Source organism: Aptenodytes forsteri, unplaced genomic scaffold (genome assembly GCF_000699145.1).
Source record: "Aptenodytes forsteri isolate BGI_AS27 unplaced genomic scaffold, ASM69914v1 Scaffold123, whole genome shotgun sequence".
Taxonomy (NCBI): Eukaryota; Metazoa; Chordata; class Aves; order Sphenisciformes; family Spheniscidae; genus Aptenodytes; species Aptenodytes forsteri.
In genome coordinates, this window is record NW_008794408.1 from 1,923,956 (window position 1) to 1,940,980 (window position 17,025).

Sequence of the window (17,025 nt, forward strand, 5' to 3'; positions counted from 1 at the left end):
TTCTCAGTCAGTAGAGCATGGGAAGCTGAGAAGTCCTTGGCTAGTGTAAGCACTACTTAGCAACAAACTAAAACACAGTGTGTTATCAACATTGTTCTCATCCTAAATCCAAAACACAGCACTGTACCAGCCACTAGGAAGCAAATTAACTCTATCCCTGCCAAAACCAGGACAGCTAGGTTGAATGTGTTCTGTGAGTGCTAAAGACGCTTTGCAAACTTAACTTGCTTGCTTGATTCTCCAGATTTGGGGACCAAGATTACCACGAAGTCATTCTCTCATGCTTGAAACACCAAATAACAATCACATAAAACAAATGTAACTAGAGAGTTCATGTTGGCCATTCTGGCCTTGTGCACAAACGACCAGAGAGGAAGATATCTGTAGCTTTTACATAAATATATAGCTGCGCTTTAATCTGCTCAAAGAGGAGCAAAAACCATCAACATTTGCCTATTTCATGCATGAAATAGCAAATTGAGAGCTTAAAATGTGGGAACCTCTTTTGTAATATTTGGGTTATAGCCTTCTTTCACCCATCATTTGCTGGTTTTGTTCATCTTTCAGGTGCATCAGCAACTTTTGTAGAATTATGTTCTTTCAATTCTTGAAAAATAATTTAGACAATTTAGTTATTTTACATTGAACTGTTACATTGAAACTAATGTGCCAAATAATCACTCCCTTGGTTTTCCTTCTATATTATTTTTCTTTCAGTTTTAAAACTAAAGTGATGTGTTTATTCATTTATTTTGTTTATATTCATTGTGTTCATTTTCTACAAACTTCTCAGTTGTGGATTTAGAGATTGTATGTCTCACGTATGCTCACTGAATATGTGGGATGTGTCAAACTAATATTGCTTCCCAATCTTCTGTTGCTTCAAGGCACTGACAAATGAGAATATTATATAGTTACTTTAAATTCTCCTTTATAGAATTCAATACAGAAATCAATATTGCTTTTGCTCTTGAAGTATTAAATATCAGTACGTATTGCAAACTTCAAATAAGTTAAAAGGGCAGGTATTTTCTGCCACAAAGAAATATAAATACTGGATTTCAGTTAATCAGCTCACAAAAGTGAAATAAGAGATCTTACAGATGATTTTGGGATGGCCAGACAGTCTTGAGTATGCAAAGTGAGTAGACCAAATCAAGTTTATTCATTTTTCTCTTCACCAGTCTCAAGAGGTAAAATGATCTGAAATGAAAGTGGCTCAGAAGTATGGTAGGCAATGTCATATCATACTGATAATCTTACAGGAAAATTTTCATAATGTCTGTGTGAGTTAGGAGCACAAATCAACTTTCTGAAGTGAGCTTAAGATTTGAAATCCTGTGGCTTTTCTGTGAAACTTAGCATCTTAAATTCATAAACGACTTTAAAAGTCTACACCTTTGCATATGAAATGGCAGCAGCATGACTTTGTGTTTTAGCAGCCCACTCTGGAACTGGTGAGCAAAAAGCAATGATGAGAGGCCACCACTAGCAATGCTTGCCAGTGTGTCAGCCTGACATCTTGTTAGCCTGGTAGGAATCCTGTCTCCGTAATAGCAGTAGAGCACACTCAAGTAAAAGGCATAAATAGAATTTTAAAAAAAAGTCCATCAACTTCATAGCTTTGAGACTGGTAGCAGCATAGCTACATGAACGTGGTGCTGGGCCAGGGTAAAACCGCTGCCTGCATCACCAGACCTTCTAGCTACTATGCAGTGTGGCACCATGATGACATTGGTAGTCTGTTTCCATGACCCAAGTGGGTATTTAACCGGAGGACAGCACTTTGCCATTGGACATAGCAGTTTGGCTGACTGGCATAATGGTGTATGCATTATACACCATTATGACATATAAAGATGCCCAAGGTGGCTGAGGCTGGTTCACTTGTATTTATGCTTTTGAAATGTTGCTTTAAACAGTAGCCTCTCTTCAAAGACTATTACTCAGTACTATTGAATGTATTCCCTTCTGGTATTTTATCCAAACAAATTAATGTTATATGAAGTGTTGCATGTTTTAAAAATGCCTAACGTGAAAGGAGGTAAGAGGTCGGTTCTTGGAGCTGAATCATACGGAATTACTGGAATGATTGGAAAACTGGTTAAGTGTCTAGAACAGAAAAGGTTTCCTGTGGGGTAAATTTGATGGTATCACAGGCTCAGTGCTGATAGTGACTGTGCGCTATTATACTGAAATATTGGTTGTCTTATCTCAGAAGATAAAGCAGAAAGTGTTTTTAATTCAATGATATTTTGAATTCTCCACTAAAAAAATGGACTGTGAGAAGGAGGATTCTAAGGTAATTGTTAGGTTTTAATCAAGACCATTTCTATAAAGCAATAGATGTGTATGGCTGCACAGGAAAATTTTTGACATCTATAATTAAATGCTGAATGGTGTTCCAAAGGAGGAATCAAATAATTCAAACTGTTAATGTAAAAGACATTGATTGGTTGAAAATGGTGAAACTAAATGCTCTCAAAAGTATTTCCATCCTCATGTTTGCATTTTTTCCCTTGCTTTAATGGCTGTAAAGCTTGAGGCCCAGGGCATTTTCAGATGATGAAATATTGAATGTTTTTCAAGGAAGGAAGGAGAATATATTTAGGCCAGAAATCACACCTAGCTAATAATCCCTTTTGGGATGAGTCCTTCTTAATTATGACTTAATTCCTCTTCTTGAACTTGATAAGAAAAATAATATTACTTATCTTTCCGATTATTGGGAAAAGACTAATCGATTAATATTTGCAATGTACTATAAAATGTAAAATGATACGTAAACACTTGTTATTCATGTCGGTTCAGTAAATGTGTTTAAATACAAATAAATCAAAGCAAAAATGCATTAAATGACTAGGAGATTATAAGTAAGATTGTAAAATAATGTATTTAAAAGCTAGTAAACTTTTAGATTTAAATTTGCCAGTGCAAATTTAGTTAAGGATATACATCATGATTCAGTTTTTAATTATATCATTACATAATATTCTTTCCAAAAGTCTGGCCTCATTTAGTGCAAAGAGTAGATAGAGCTCACTTCAATAAGCCGCTAGTAAATATTTTTTTCCGTTATTGTACAGTGTGTGATCCCTGTGTATTATTTATTGCACAGTATTCAAGCTTTGCTACGAAGACGAATCTATTAATCTTCTTCCTGACTTTTTTATGGTACCCCTCATAAGTATCTAGAACAAACATAAAACTTGTAAAAGATTAATTTAAGTGATTTACTTAGCACCACAGGCACACATAGGAATAGAATATGTTTTTTCAAGACACCATTCAGCTGGCTTAAGATCAGAATCATTCTTTGTATTCTTACAGCTCCGTTCATTCGCAGTACGTCTCCCATCCTCTGCCACATGTCTCATTGTCTCGTCTATGTCTGCCATGACAGCTCGGCTGAAGTCAAGTGAAAAGGGGTTGTGCTATAGCTCATAGTCACCATCTATCTGTGCAATAAACTTGATCCTCTGCAGCAATCCAGACTGACCCTAACACGCTACTTAACCTCCAGGTATGAGGTTGATCCTGCTCATCTTCCCTTGAGGCCCCTTTATGTGCTGCTCGGTGCATCAGTTATGCGGATGATACCGATCTTAGGCACAAGAAATCTATCAGCTACAAGCTTAACTTCCTTCTCTTTTATTCCTGTCTTCTCCACCCTCTCCATAAACTGTTGCCCCAAAGTTAAAAAGAAACTGAAGGATTTCTTTGATTTCTTTTGCCTTTTGTGATAAAGTTTGGACTTTCTTTTTAGAAATTCAGCATTCTAACAGATTGTGAAGCATGACTTTACAACAGCTGTGTTAACTTTTCCCATTATATTTTCCACGTATTTACTAATTCTATTGTTACTACCTTTCTATCAGTTTGCCTAGATATGAAGTCAGACTAATTAGTTTCTTAATTCCCATGGTCTGTCCTGAAGCCCTTTTTTAAAGTTTGCCACTTTCTTTTCTCTAGTTACTGAGTTTATTTAGGTGACAAGTTATTCACCACTGCTAGTATGTCAGCGTTGTTATATCTGAGATCCTTTAGAAGTCTTGAGTGAGTGTTATCAGGTCTTGGAGAGTAACAAATTGACCTTGTGTCAGTTGTCTTTCAAAAGCTTTTCTCTTGACATTTTTGTTGGAGATTAGTCTTCGGCACGGTTTAGGGTCATCTTTGACCCCCTCTGTGATTGACACTATTCATTTTGCTTTCTTGTTTGGTTTCTTTTTTCTGAACGCTCTCAATTAATAGTCTGTTGCTCTTTTAGAGCCTCTGCAGATCTTGCTGCTTTCTGTATGTTCTTAAAAGCTTCCTTATTAGATTTTATTTCTTTAGAAAGTAGTCCCTCAAAATCTTTCATGATCTGCCATATCATTGTTTTATAAAAAAATTGCCAGAATGTATGCTTTTTTCTCTATTCTTTGCTTAGCATATGGCTTCACTTTCTGAAATATATCCATTTACTTTTAAAAGCCTTCTTTGCACTCCAGTTGACATTGCTGGCCTTTTTGACCTTCTTGAAGTTTTTCTGTAGGTGGTAGATGTATTCTGTCCTTCTAAAACAGGATATTTAAAGTTACTCCATACACACACCCCCTCCCAGTTTCTGTCATTTGGCCGTTCCTTTAAATTTCTTTTCAAAAGCTCTATGATTTTATGTAATTCATTTTTTAATTTAAATTCAATGGAGTAAATGGTTTTGACCTTCTACTTGTAAAAAAAATCTGAATTTAAGAGCATTTTTGTCACTGTTACAAAACAGCTTTTTGATATTTATGTCATGAACTAGATGTGCTCAGTACTAAACCATGAGATGCTTCTTCGCTTAGGTGTTCTCTGACTATATAGTTCAGTGAGGAGTCACTTATGAGTAAAAAGTTAATCTTTTTCTTCTACCCTTTCCTAAACAGACATGAGGGTAAACAAAGGCTTCCCACTATTATTGCTGCTTGTCTTCAGGCCTTTAATACTACTTCACATATTGAAGTTACTTTCTAATCCTCATCTACATGTATGCAGAATATTTCTTCCAGTTAGGCATGCAGTTTCAATACAGAGGGATCCTATGCTGTTTGTGTATGCATTTACCTTATTCGCTTTATTGACTATAGTTTTTCTGTAACAAATAGCACCAGTCTAACTGGTGCAGCATACCGTCAGTCTGGATAATACGTTGCCTGGTTCTGCATATTCTGATTCTGTAGGATCCTACTGCTTGTTACTTCTGCCAAGTTTCTGAGATGTCTTTTGTGTCAACATTGTGGGTTTTTTAATAACAGGAATTCTAGTTCAATCATGTTATTTTTTAGGGTTCTACTATTAGTATAAAAGCCTGTATATGTGTTGTTCTTGTCTAGTTTTATGTCCCCTCCTTAACATGGCTTTATTTCTTATATTTTTCTGTTTCCTATCAGAATTTTGTAAACTTTTAGGATTCCCATAGCCTTATTCTGTACAGAGAAACTCAGTTTTACCTTGTTGATTACTCCATTTTGGACTTACTCTACTGTTTTAGTACCTGCTCCCTGAAATAGCTTTTGCAGCCAATGAAATTAATTTAAAATGTTACGGTGTTTTAAACACCTGGGTAGAATTCATCCCACTTCAATAATACATTACAAAGTTGTATATGCAGTTTGAAATATTCATGCAGGTTTCCTTCTCTAGGCATTGAAGAGAAGTGGATACTTTCGGAGAGCAATTTTTAGAGAGGTATATCTTGTTTGTAGGGTAGCTACAAGAAAATTTGAAGCCAACCATGGGATTATACTCAAGCTGCGCAAGCTGTATGAATTATCTTTCCTTCATCTGCAGCATAGTTTGTAGCTTACAGCAACGACATCTGTATGACACTACTTCTCAAGTGTATATCCCAGCTTCCTTTGTACCATACAAAGTGGATCCCTTTTAAGCTTACACAATTTAAAAAGAAAGGTTTTCTTGTGGAATAGTGATGAAAAGACAGAAAACAAAAGGTAGGGATAAATTATTATTTTTCATAATAGAGGAAAGGTGCCAGTAGAATTCCATGGTGATCTTGGCAGGGACCTGTGCTGCTCAGTATTCATAAGTTATCTAGAAAATAGGGTGAATAGTGAGGTGACAGAGTTTGCTGATGGTGCAAAGTAAAGGCATGCAAAATTAAGGCTGACTGCAAAGTATTCATATTTTGTGTCTGAGAAATAAAGCATCAGATGAAATGTAATGTTAATAAATACTCACAGAAAAGAAGCCTACTAAATACATGAATGTAGGCTTTAATTAAGCTATCACCAGTCCAGAAAGATTTTTGAGTCGTTGTAGGTATTCTCTATCATGTCAATACAGTGCTTACCAAAAGAGAAGGCAAACACATTGTTAAAAATGATTAGAGAAAATTGTTAAACAGAAGTGAAAACATTCCAGTTCTGCCATATACATCCAAGATGCTTCCATGGCTTGAATACTGCGTGCAGGTAAGATCACACCATCTTTTTAAAAATAAGATATAATAAGCCTAGAAAAGGTACAGAAAAGGATAATGAGGATGATCTTCAGCTTGTGAATTGAGGTGACTGAGGAGGAAGGTAAGACAGAGTTATATGAAATCGCAAAACGTGAGAAGTTGAATAGGAGAAGACTGTTTTACTTCTTCCACTGTAACAAAATGAGAGAGCACTCAATCAAATCAAATTGGTTTAGTTTTAAGACAAATTAATGGAATAAAAATCCTATAAGGGCTGATAGTTTAGATGTAGCTTTCAGCCCGAGAGGTTGTCAAAGTTAGGAAAGCATGCAGGAAGTATAATTGCTATTTGATCTGTTCTTATACTTATTTCTCAGACACCTTCTGCTGGTCCTTGTCAGAGACAGGGTACCGGTGAAATGGACCTTTGATCTAACCCAGTGCACTCATTCATACGCCCCTAATGTTCCATAATCTGAATGGGATTTCAGAAGCAATTTGCAAATAGCATAAGGAGGAACTAAATTCATATAGCCCATTGGTGACTAAAACCAGATGTGCTGCCACTTTACTGAGTTGTATTTCCACAAGGGAAAGAGCAAGCATCTCAAGCATCTCTGAATATAAGCAGTGGCCCAACTTCCTTGGCCATGTAATCTTACTTCTGTAATCCTATTTCCTGGAATTCCACTGTTAAAATACATATAATTTTAACAGTATTAAAATACAAAATGTTCTTGATTTGCCTTATGCTTATGATAATAACCCCAGTTTACCTCACTAACTTTAGAGGGTTTATCTTACAGCTTATATTAGACAGGATTATTGTGTTCCTGTTTTACAACTGGAGAATCAAAGCTGAAGAAGTGACATCTCTGCGTTCATACATAAATTCCCAGTATGGCGAGGAATCAAACAAAGTCTGTTCTAATGCTTAGGCCCCTCAAGTCAATCAGGAACATCCATCCACTTTAAATTGTTGAAATCTCACATAAGCATAGTTCTGCGGCTTCAAAGGAATATTCCCTTAAGGAAGATCAGATTTCTGTCATATCACATGTGTGCTGTCTGTGCTCAATAGGGCACACTCACAACATCCGTACAGATGGCATTCATTACTAAAAATGTTTTCCCAATACATGCCTCACTACCTAGCAACAGAAATTCTTGGAGGAGTAAACAAAAGTATGCAGTAGGGACATTATTCTTCTAATTTAATGAAATTCTTGCTCTCACCAGTGAAGGTACTTGTCAGATGTACATGCTCCTTTCCCTCCCATTCTGCTCCACACCATGAAATATATACAAGATTTTTTTCCCCCTGAATCCATATCAAAGCAGCAGATGCAGGAGGCTGCAGAGGTATATATATCTGCTTATAGTAGATTTTTTTTTTTAAAAAGTGCTACCTTTAGAATTATATTATTTTGCCTCTGTGCTTTTAAAAATAACAGAGGTTTACCATGTTCATTTTCTCTTTTTTAAATCTCACTTTTAACTATTTGATGTTGAAAACAGAAACTTTCATAAACAAAGAAGCTTGGAAATAACAATAGCTTCTTTGCTGGTTTTGTCTGTTGAGATAGATTCTTGTTTTCGACACTGGTTAATGTCTGAACAGCTCAATTTGATGCCAGTGGTTCAGGGTCAGGTTTTAAAATGCTTAGAAGCTTTGCAAAATAGAGGCAGTTCAACAAACGTTAGTGGTCTTGACATGACTTTCATAGCAAAAGCATAAAAGGAAACCATTAGGCAGTCTGTCTGATAAGAAGGAGCAATTGCAGTAGAAGAAAGTTCATCGCAAGTTGGGTGCCATAAAAAATGACAGAACTATCATGGAATCTAGATCCATAATACTCTTTTTTTTTGTGGTGGTGGTGGTGGTGGTGATGGGGGCATGGGGAGGTCTATACTGGGATCCACTACGACCTAATTGTCCAGAACTACAGCAGCAGAATACAGAGGTCTTAGAAAAGAATTAAAAAAAAAAAAAAAAGTATTCGTTTTACCATTAGGCAGTCTGTCTGATAAGAAGGAGCAATTGCAGTAGAAGAAAGTTCATCGCAAGTTGGGTGCCATAAAAAATGACAGAACTATCCATGGAATCTGATCCATAATACTCTTTTTTTTTGTGGTGGTGGTGGTGGTGGTGATGGGGGCATGGGGAGGTCTATACTGGGATCCACTACGACCTAATTGTCCAGAACTACAGCAGCAGAATACAGAGGTCTTAGAAAAGAATTAAAAAAAAAAAAAAAAGTATTCGTTTTTAGGTGTTAATCCCTCTGGTCTTAAAATCTACCCTGTTTTTTCTGGTTTTGTTGTCAGGGAAACAGAGCAATTAACACTTCTTTTTTTCTCACTAAGCAGTTATTTTTGCATCTTCACTACTCAGTACTTACCTGATTTACAATGAAACTTTTGGCCTCCTATCTAAGGGGAGAGTGTCTGATGTTTTCTGAACATTGTTCGAGACAATTCTGGCACAGATATTCTAAAGATTAATTTGACACTGCTCCCCTTTCATGCAAGAATACATAAGTGCAATTTTGGTTAACGTCAGTCAAGACAAAGCAAGTTAGTCTCTAAAGAGATTGTACTGAGTCCTTCTACATTTTTCTCAAGTAGAATGAATTTGAATAAAAGATTCAAAGCAGACATTTATATTAAGTAGAACAAAATATTATTTCAGTATTGCAGAACTCTGATCACCATAGCATCCTGTTGATTTGAGGAGGGTCACAGATACTCAGTTGCTTGTAGAGTTGGAATTTTTATTAAACTAAAGCGGTACTCGCATGCCAAACAATTCAAACTTACATCCCCAGAGCAAACATAAAATTTCCTTTCTGTGATTGCTATTGTATTCAGTTTTGTTTGTCTGTAAGTGGGAGAGAAGCAGCACAATTTCTACCTTTGATCTTAAATTCATGTGCAGTCAGTTGTTGATTATGCAATTATTATTTTGATGCAGTTAAAAAATATTTCCAGTGTCTGTGTTTTTCATATCTAACTCAGAGCAATTTGATTCACATTTTTAATCCAGGTAAAAGAAATCTCCCAAGAATAAAAAACTTAGTGCACTTAAAAAAATGCAGTTATTCTGAAGAAAGAAGTAAGAGTATCTTCTAGCATACATAAAAAAAATAAATCATGAGAATTCTGTGTGCTTACGCAGTAAGCAGCATAACAAAAGTTTTAATGCTTTTATAGTTAATCCAACACTCAAAAGTTTAGAAGCAACTATCCTCAAATTTTGGAAGAATTATATACAAGGAAAAAAATTCTCATTCTTTTAGATAAAGGTTGGAATTTTCTAAAGTGTCAAAGGATAGGATTAATGTCACCTTGTTAGCCATGCAAAAAGTTAGACATGTAGTCTGAGCTAGTCATCTGTGCTTGCCTGTAGCCATAGTTACCCTCCAGGGAATGATTCATCCCCTCCAAGTTGGATGCTCTCTTTTTCTGTTACAGAGGGAGTCTAGACAAGTAATTAGGCAAAATGCCTGACTTTCAATGGATAAAGTTAAATGACATGAATCTCCAACTTTAATGAATTAGGAACCCGCGTTTCACTGACATTTAATCATATGGGTGCTTTTACATTACTGAGGCCCAAAATCACGGTGCATAATGCTAGGCATCTCACTGCAGTTCCTAGGTTGGGTTCCTAATTTAGGTTAGGGACTTAGATGATAATGGCAAGAAAGAAGGATAAAAGTCAACATTCAAAGCTGGTTGTCTCTCTTCACTCACAGCAGAGAACAAACTCCTCGTTTGTGAACTTGGGTTCATAAAATAGCAGCTTCCTGGCGCTGGCACTTCAGTTAGTTTTCTAAAGGTGCATGGCATGAATCCGACAGGATCTTTGTAGAGGTTCCCAACTTCCACCTGGGTTGGCTCAGAAGGAAATACAGGCCCTGCCTCGCTTGTGGAGCAAAAGGCATGCTCAGAGGAAAAGGCAGTGTGGTCTGTGTGAAACCAGACATTCACCATTTGCCATGGGAATATGTCAGAAATGTGGCTCTCATACGTTTTAATGTATCCTACTAAGTTTTTGTTGTTATGCTTGGTCTTAAAAGACAAAGATAGAAATCATTGCTTCCCCAGAGAATAAGGCTCTCACTGCACTGCCAATGATGTTGAGGATATCCGTCTTATGTTCCCTGCAATGATATGTTAACCAGTGTTGCTGCATCAATATCAAGATACTGGGAATTTTTTTCTTATTTATTTACTATAGCACTCCAGTATTCTTGCCAATATGCTCAGCACCTTTCTCCCCTCAGCCATCATAATTGTGGTTCACATTTTCTCAACTACTGGTTCTTTTTCTTTCATATCCAGACACAGTTAGTGCAGTCATTTTTTTACATTAGATCAAAACATTTGTTACTGCCTGTAGTCACTTCTCCACGATCATTGTCAAAGGAATTTACCCATCCTCCATTGTTGGAAATTTGCAAAACAACCGTCTGTTTATTAAGAGAGCCTCCATAAATTCACGGATGCAGCACTGGTTTCCTTGAAACCTTTGAAGGTGTCTCTGCTTTTTAAAGTTGGCTCTTGATCTGGGAATGATCGCTACTCTTTTTTGGACTAAAACATCCTCCTAATAATTGATTATCAGTGTTTCTGTGTCCAAGGCATATACTTATTGCTGAAATTCATAATGTGAAAGAAAGCTTTCACACAAACTAGGTTTCCAATACGGAAGTCACACTGGCAAAGAGATAAAAATGAGTAGTACAGTGATCTTTTCCAGAACTAAATACAGAAGTCAGGTCTGCAACCTAAACTTCCATTAGGTTTTTTGTCTCTCTCACACATAGCATGTTTCTACTTTCAGTGCTGGGGATGGTTGCAAATTTTAACTCATTTTCGGGGGTTTTTTTGTTGTTGTTGTTCTGTTGAAATCAGATGAACGGGAAGAAAAGGCCAAGGTTTTGCTACCTACCTTGAGTATACGTTCATGATGTTTGCTGAAGCAGTCTACCTGTATATTTATACCTTTCCAGTTTCTGTTTGCTTTTTTAACTGTTCCTAGATACTAAGCTATGAAATTTGGTTTCCATACACTCTTGCCCTCCAGATATTCATCATCTCTTCATGTAAAGCAGTTCTAACAACTGAAACAGCTCACTGGTTTTCTAGCTAGTGAAAATACATGCTATTTTTATAGCTCCTGCTAGACGCTCCTGCTGCTGTCTTTTTATATTATTGTCTGCAGAACAAATGAAGAAAGCAACCTAAGTGCCCTGCTTATTTTTCTTTAACTTTTTACTGTGAACTTCTAAGAATAAATATTTCTGCATTGTTTTGGTCAAGAAATCTTCATAATTAAACCCCTGTGAGAGCTTTGCAGAGGTGAGAGCTAACAAAGTGATTTATTCAGCAGAACTGGTCATAGAGAGAAGATAAGTCAAAATCTGACTGTCGGCCAAACTGAAGCCCATGTGCTCCAGTACCATGAGTGAGGCCAAGAAGTTCTACCTAAGCCTGGTTCCGTAGGAGAAGGAAGTCTAGATTGTCTGGTATGAAGGATAATTGAAATGGGATGCCTGAAGGAGTACTAAAGTAAAAGCTTTTCCTTAATGTGGATTTGGGAATTGAGAAAATATAGTTACACACTGTAAGAGAGCTCTAAAAAGCAATTATTTTCATCGCTCTTAAAATGAGAGCATATAAACTAACTACAGCTCTACATGGCTTTTTTGACCCATGCAGAACCCTGGTTTCTCACAGAACATGTTCACACGGCAGCTAGCCAGTGGTCTGTGAACTGTTCGCCACTCTATCATGCATGACTTATTAAAAGCAAAGTACTTTCCTTTTGGGAGGGAAATAACTCCTTGGAAAGCAAGCCATTTTAAAGAGGACTGTACTAGGGAAAAGAAAATAATGTATTGGAAGAGTCCTTGATCCTCCCTTTCTCCCTGTTATGAAAACCAAACCATAAACAATTCAGGTTTCAGAGTAAAGCACAGTTACACAGCTATCTGCAGCCCACACCATCTGTGATTTGATATTTAAAGTGCAAGAGCCTGCATTATTCTGAAACGAGAACATCTGCAATAGTGAAGCTTTAAGCAGTTGGCACTTTCACCAACATTAACCAAAAAAAAAAAAAAGATTGTATTGAACAGGGTAACTATTCAATAGTCTATTGTTTCAGAATGCTCCTTATGTTAAGTATATGTCTTTGGGTCTGGATAGTCATATGCATAAGGGAAGAGGAAACTGTAATGCTTTCATTGGTTCACTATATGTCTTAAGTAAGTTCCTGATGTATATCAACTAACTCTGGATTCATGAAAAGGTTTAGATGAGCTGAGAGAAAATAAGCTGCTTGCAATAGCTGCAAGTAATTTTAAGACTTGCCAGAGCTACTCTAGGAACCAAAACTGTTAATGCTGGCTGTCATTTTTAATCTTTGAATTGTGATATCAACAGATCTGCATAAAGCTGCTCTAGAAAGAGTTTCCAATGTCAGGTCTTACCCATTTACTGTATCCTATAAAGATATCATAGGCTTAGATTAAAGCCATTCAAGAAGCAAGGGACACCAAATTTTCATGGGATATATAGGACGCAGTCCTCCACAGTATAAAACTGTACCTCAGCTCTATGGTTCTGGACTGTGCTTCATCCTATTCCTCTTCCTCTTCTTCTTTTTCTTCTTCTCATTTAAAAACTTAGTGAATCTCTCTCAAAATTCTTAGAATATGTTTCTATTTTAAATGATGAGAAGAAAATTATATTCTGGTTCAGTTCTAGGAGACCAAATTTTCCCAGTTCGTTTACTGAAGCTGTAGCTTATATCGGAGCTCAGGAGTTGTAACAAATTATTGCTAGAAGATTTTCTCTGTGAGTGCCATAATGTGATCTTCATTTATATTTGGCACCACTTATATTTTCTTTTCTTTCAAAATGTGTCTGTCTTTAAAAACTGACTTGAAAGTCTGTAATTCATTTAAGTATTAGTAAAGAAAGTAGAAGAATATTTGTGGAAACTTGTTGAAAGTTATAATTTGTAAGAGATGGTAAGAGTTTCAACAGATGATAGATACTTTTTTAACTTAGGGTGTTACTGAGAATGGATGTTCTTATGCATATGTGTGGGGATTTTGCTGACTCTCCCTAAGCTCACAGTAATGTGGCAATTTGGACTAAGCATGAGCAGGGGCAGGAGAAAGTTATAAGGTCATTCACAAAGAGATAGCTGTTGTTTTCTATTTTCCAATGTATAACAACTAAATTTTCTTTAGTCTTGTTAGTGTTACCTTGAAAATGAATAACGTATATTCTTGCTTTGTATAATACTATTCTCTCAAACCTCCTCTGTGTTATACATGCATATGTGCGTGCGCGCGCACACACACGTCTGCTATAAAGTTTTCTGTTGAGAACGCCACTGGCTAAAAACCAGTTATATCTGCCACTGCAAAATACTCGGGCTGACTTACTGGTGTAAGTGAAGCTGGCAGGAGCTTCAACATTAACTTCAACAGAATGAAGTTATATAAAGCTAAGGTGAACTGCAGTACAAACTACATAATGATCATCATCTCTGCTCAGTAGCACTTTGTGCAGAAATCAAACCTGTTAGTTCAAGGTCCCCTGTGGGCACCTGAAATGACCATACTTCAGAATGGAGCTTCCCATCCACCAGAGGAAGTGTAAAATCTAGAAGAATGTTACATAGCCATGGCAATACTTGGCGTGTGTTGGCCATCACAGTGCAACGATGATGCATTCCTATAGGCACAGTGTTTCAATAAAACTTTCACACAATGATCAAGTAGTAGCTAAGATTTCTGAATTATGTTGCCAGCTATCTGGTCACTGACTTGTTATGTCAAGTACAACCTTAGGACAACATTACATCATCATTACCACTGCCGTCTTCCAGGACTATCCTCACTACGTCATGCCCAACTGAGCAAAAGTGACCCCTTGCATGGTTTCAAATAACAAGGGTGACCCGTAGGCCTGATTTAATCTTTTCATTTCTTCCATGCTTCTCCCACTACCCCTTTTCATTCCTGAGCTCCAAAAAGGCTTTCAGTGTCCTTGCGAAATCTGGGGGGAAAGGGCTTTATTTTCTTGAGACCTGGCTTTGTTTTTTAGTTTGGGCAGGTCACTAAGGACCAGTCCTTATTTCTGTGGAGGCCTCTTACTATCACTTTAAAGCATAAAGCAAATGCAATATGAGTGAAATGCTAGCCTTTCACTTCCATATTTAGCAAACAGGGACAACAGTAACTCTTCCAGTCAAATCTTCCTGTGTCTTGGTGAATTCAGACTAACTTCATGAGGACAGAGGACGCCTGTTTACAGTGTGTTGATACAGCATGTGGACAATATGGTGTCCCAGGCTCTGGTGAAATCTCTAAGCACTACTGTAATACCCACAAGAATTATTAAAGGGTGGTGACGTCTTTTGCTAGGAGATGAGAGAGAAAAGGGCTCCTCATGCTTTCTCCTTTTTCTTTATGTAAGTGCTTAGACTGTGATGATTGTGTCCTAAAGAAAAAGATGCATGATATGCACAAATTCAACTTTACTCTCATATAACCAGCTTCTGTAATTTCCATTTATGTGAATAGATGCTTCGAAAGCAGTAGACAAAACATAGATCTCAGTTAATGTGGTTATGCCCCCACTAATTGGGTAGTGGCACTAACTCAGCATGGTAAAATGGTATTGGTTGTACGACTTGGCAAGCTAGTCTAGAAACTTTTCAAGTGTTTTTTTATAGAAAACATAAACTTTTTTTTCTTTGTAGAAACATAAACAAACTCATTTATGGTTTAAACTACTAGTGGTAGGGTAATCCTTACAAAAATACAGTGGCATATCTACTAGTAAAGATTGAGCCAGTCTGTAAATGCTTAAATTAAGAGCAAAGCCATCATAGAATGTCATACAGAATTTTAGATTATAATGGCTTACAGCTATTCATTTAAATGTTAAAGCCCTGATCTGGCTAAAACTCACTGACACGAACCTTGTAGGAGCTGACTCTAAGGCTTGGGTTCATTCCCTCTAACTTCTGGCCTCCGCAATGTGGTTGCCTAAGTTCTCCGAGCAATGGAGAGGAATAGGTTTCTTCGGAGACAGAGTGAGATCTTAGGAGTGCTAAATTGTCTTCTGCAGATATCCCTCTCTCTCCGCTCCCCTCCTCCCCCCATCTCATTCCTTCCTGTGGCTGGAGTCCAGGATACCTGTTTTACTAAGCTAGGTGCCTTGGTTAATGGCTTACGGTTGAGAGAAATTAATTTAGTGTCAGGGTGCAACTTTTCCTGAAGAAGTAATTCAAAATTCAAAGTCACATGAGGTTCTTATTATGTCCCTATGCGTGGAAGTGGTCAGTCTATAGAAGTGCAGCTATTAAATATGCAAGCCAATAGCAATTACTTTTTACTTACAGGACAGAGATTTCCAGACATCAGGTTAAAAACCAGGATGGGGGAGCACAGACTCATGTAAGGAGCTTGTAGAAAAGGTATACTTCAGCTCCTAACAAAGAATGAAGAGGCTAATTTTCATTTGCATTGACCACATCCTTCTGAAAAGAAATGTGTGTACTTCAGTCATGTTTAAAATATTTCACACAGATGTTTAAAAAGAGAAAAAAAACCCTAAAAAATAAAGAATCTTAGTATTTATCTTTTAAAATGTACAAAAAGACTGAATCAGATATTTTTTGGTTACACCACCAGTGCCTTGAGGTAGTTAAAACGTTTGCAATGTGCTACATTCCATTCTGCACTAAAAATAACATGTGAGTTCTGGGAGGATGAGGTACCCTCTAGGCAGCAGTATAAGCAATTATGTTCGGGGCAAAAATGCACCCATCAAAATGTCAGGACAAGCTCTTCTTTTTGCAGTTGTTTTTATGTTATTTGAAAAGAGTAAATGATATGAAGACCTCCTGAGTGTACTTGCAGATGCAGATTTTTCTGTTCTAGGCATCTGATTATCATATTCTAAATGTATATTTTGGATCTGCTTTTCAGCCCAACCATAAAGACGTAATATATATTCTTGCTCTCTAATACCAGCAGCCTATGTGATTTTGAATCTACACAGACACACACATATATGCAAACTGTTTCAGAATCATAAAAGTTTTCCTCCATTTCGGGTCCTGCAAATACCTTTGTTACATATGTGTATGTGAATGCAGGTGTACACAATAAACTTCTCAAATATACAGAGTTTTTCAAAGTGCCCTGATTTTTACAGGTTGCAGAATGACAACAGATCCCTTTTAAAATCAGGCCAATTTTATGTAAGCGTGTCGTGGTTTAACCTCAGCCGGCAACTAAGCACCACACAGCCGCTCGCTCACTCCCCCCCCGGTGGAATCGGGGAGAGAATCAGAAGGGTAAAAATGAGAAAACTCGTGGGTTGAGATAAAGACAGTTTAATAGGGAAAGCAAAAGCTGCGCATGCAAGCAAAGCAAAACAAGGAATTCATTCACTACTTCCCATCAGCAGGCAGGTGTTCAGCCATCTCCAGGAAAGCAGGGCTCCATCACGCATGACGGTTACTTGGGAAGACAAACGGCATC

The 17,025-nt window shown here is 37.1% G+C and overlaps 1 protein-coding gene across 1 annotated transcript in view; it reads left to right on the forward strand.

Annotated features, from left to right (window-relative positions):
* NALCN (sodium leak channel, non-selective) overlaps positions 1–17,025 on the forward strand; it is a 252,896-nt gene that overhangs the window by 153,594 nt on the left and 82,277 nt on the right. The window lies entirely within an intron of this gene.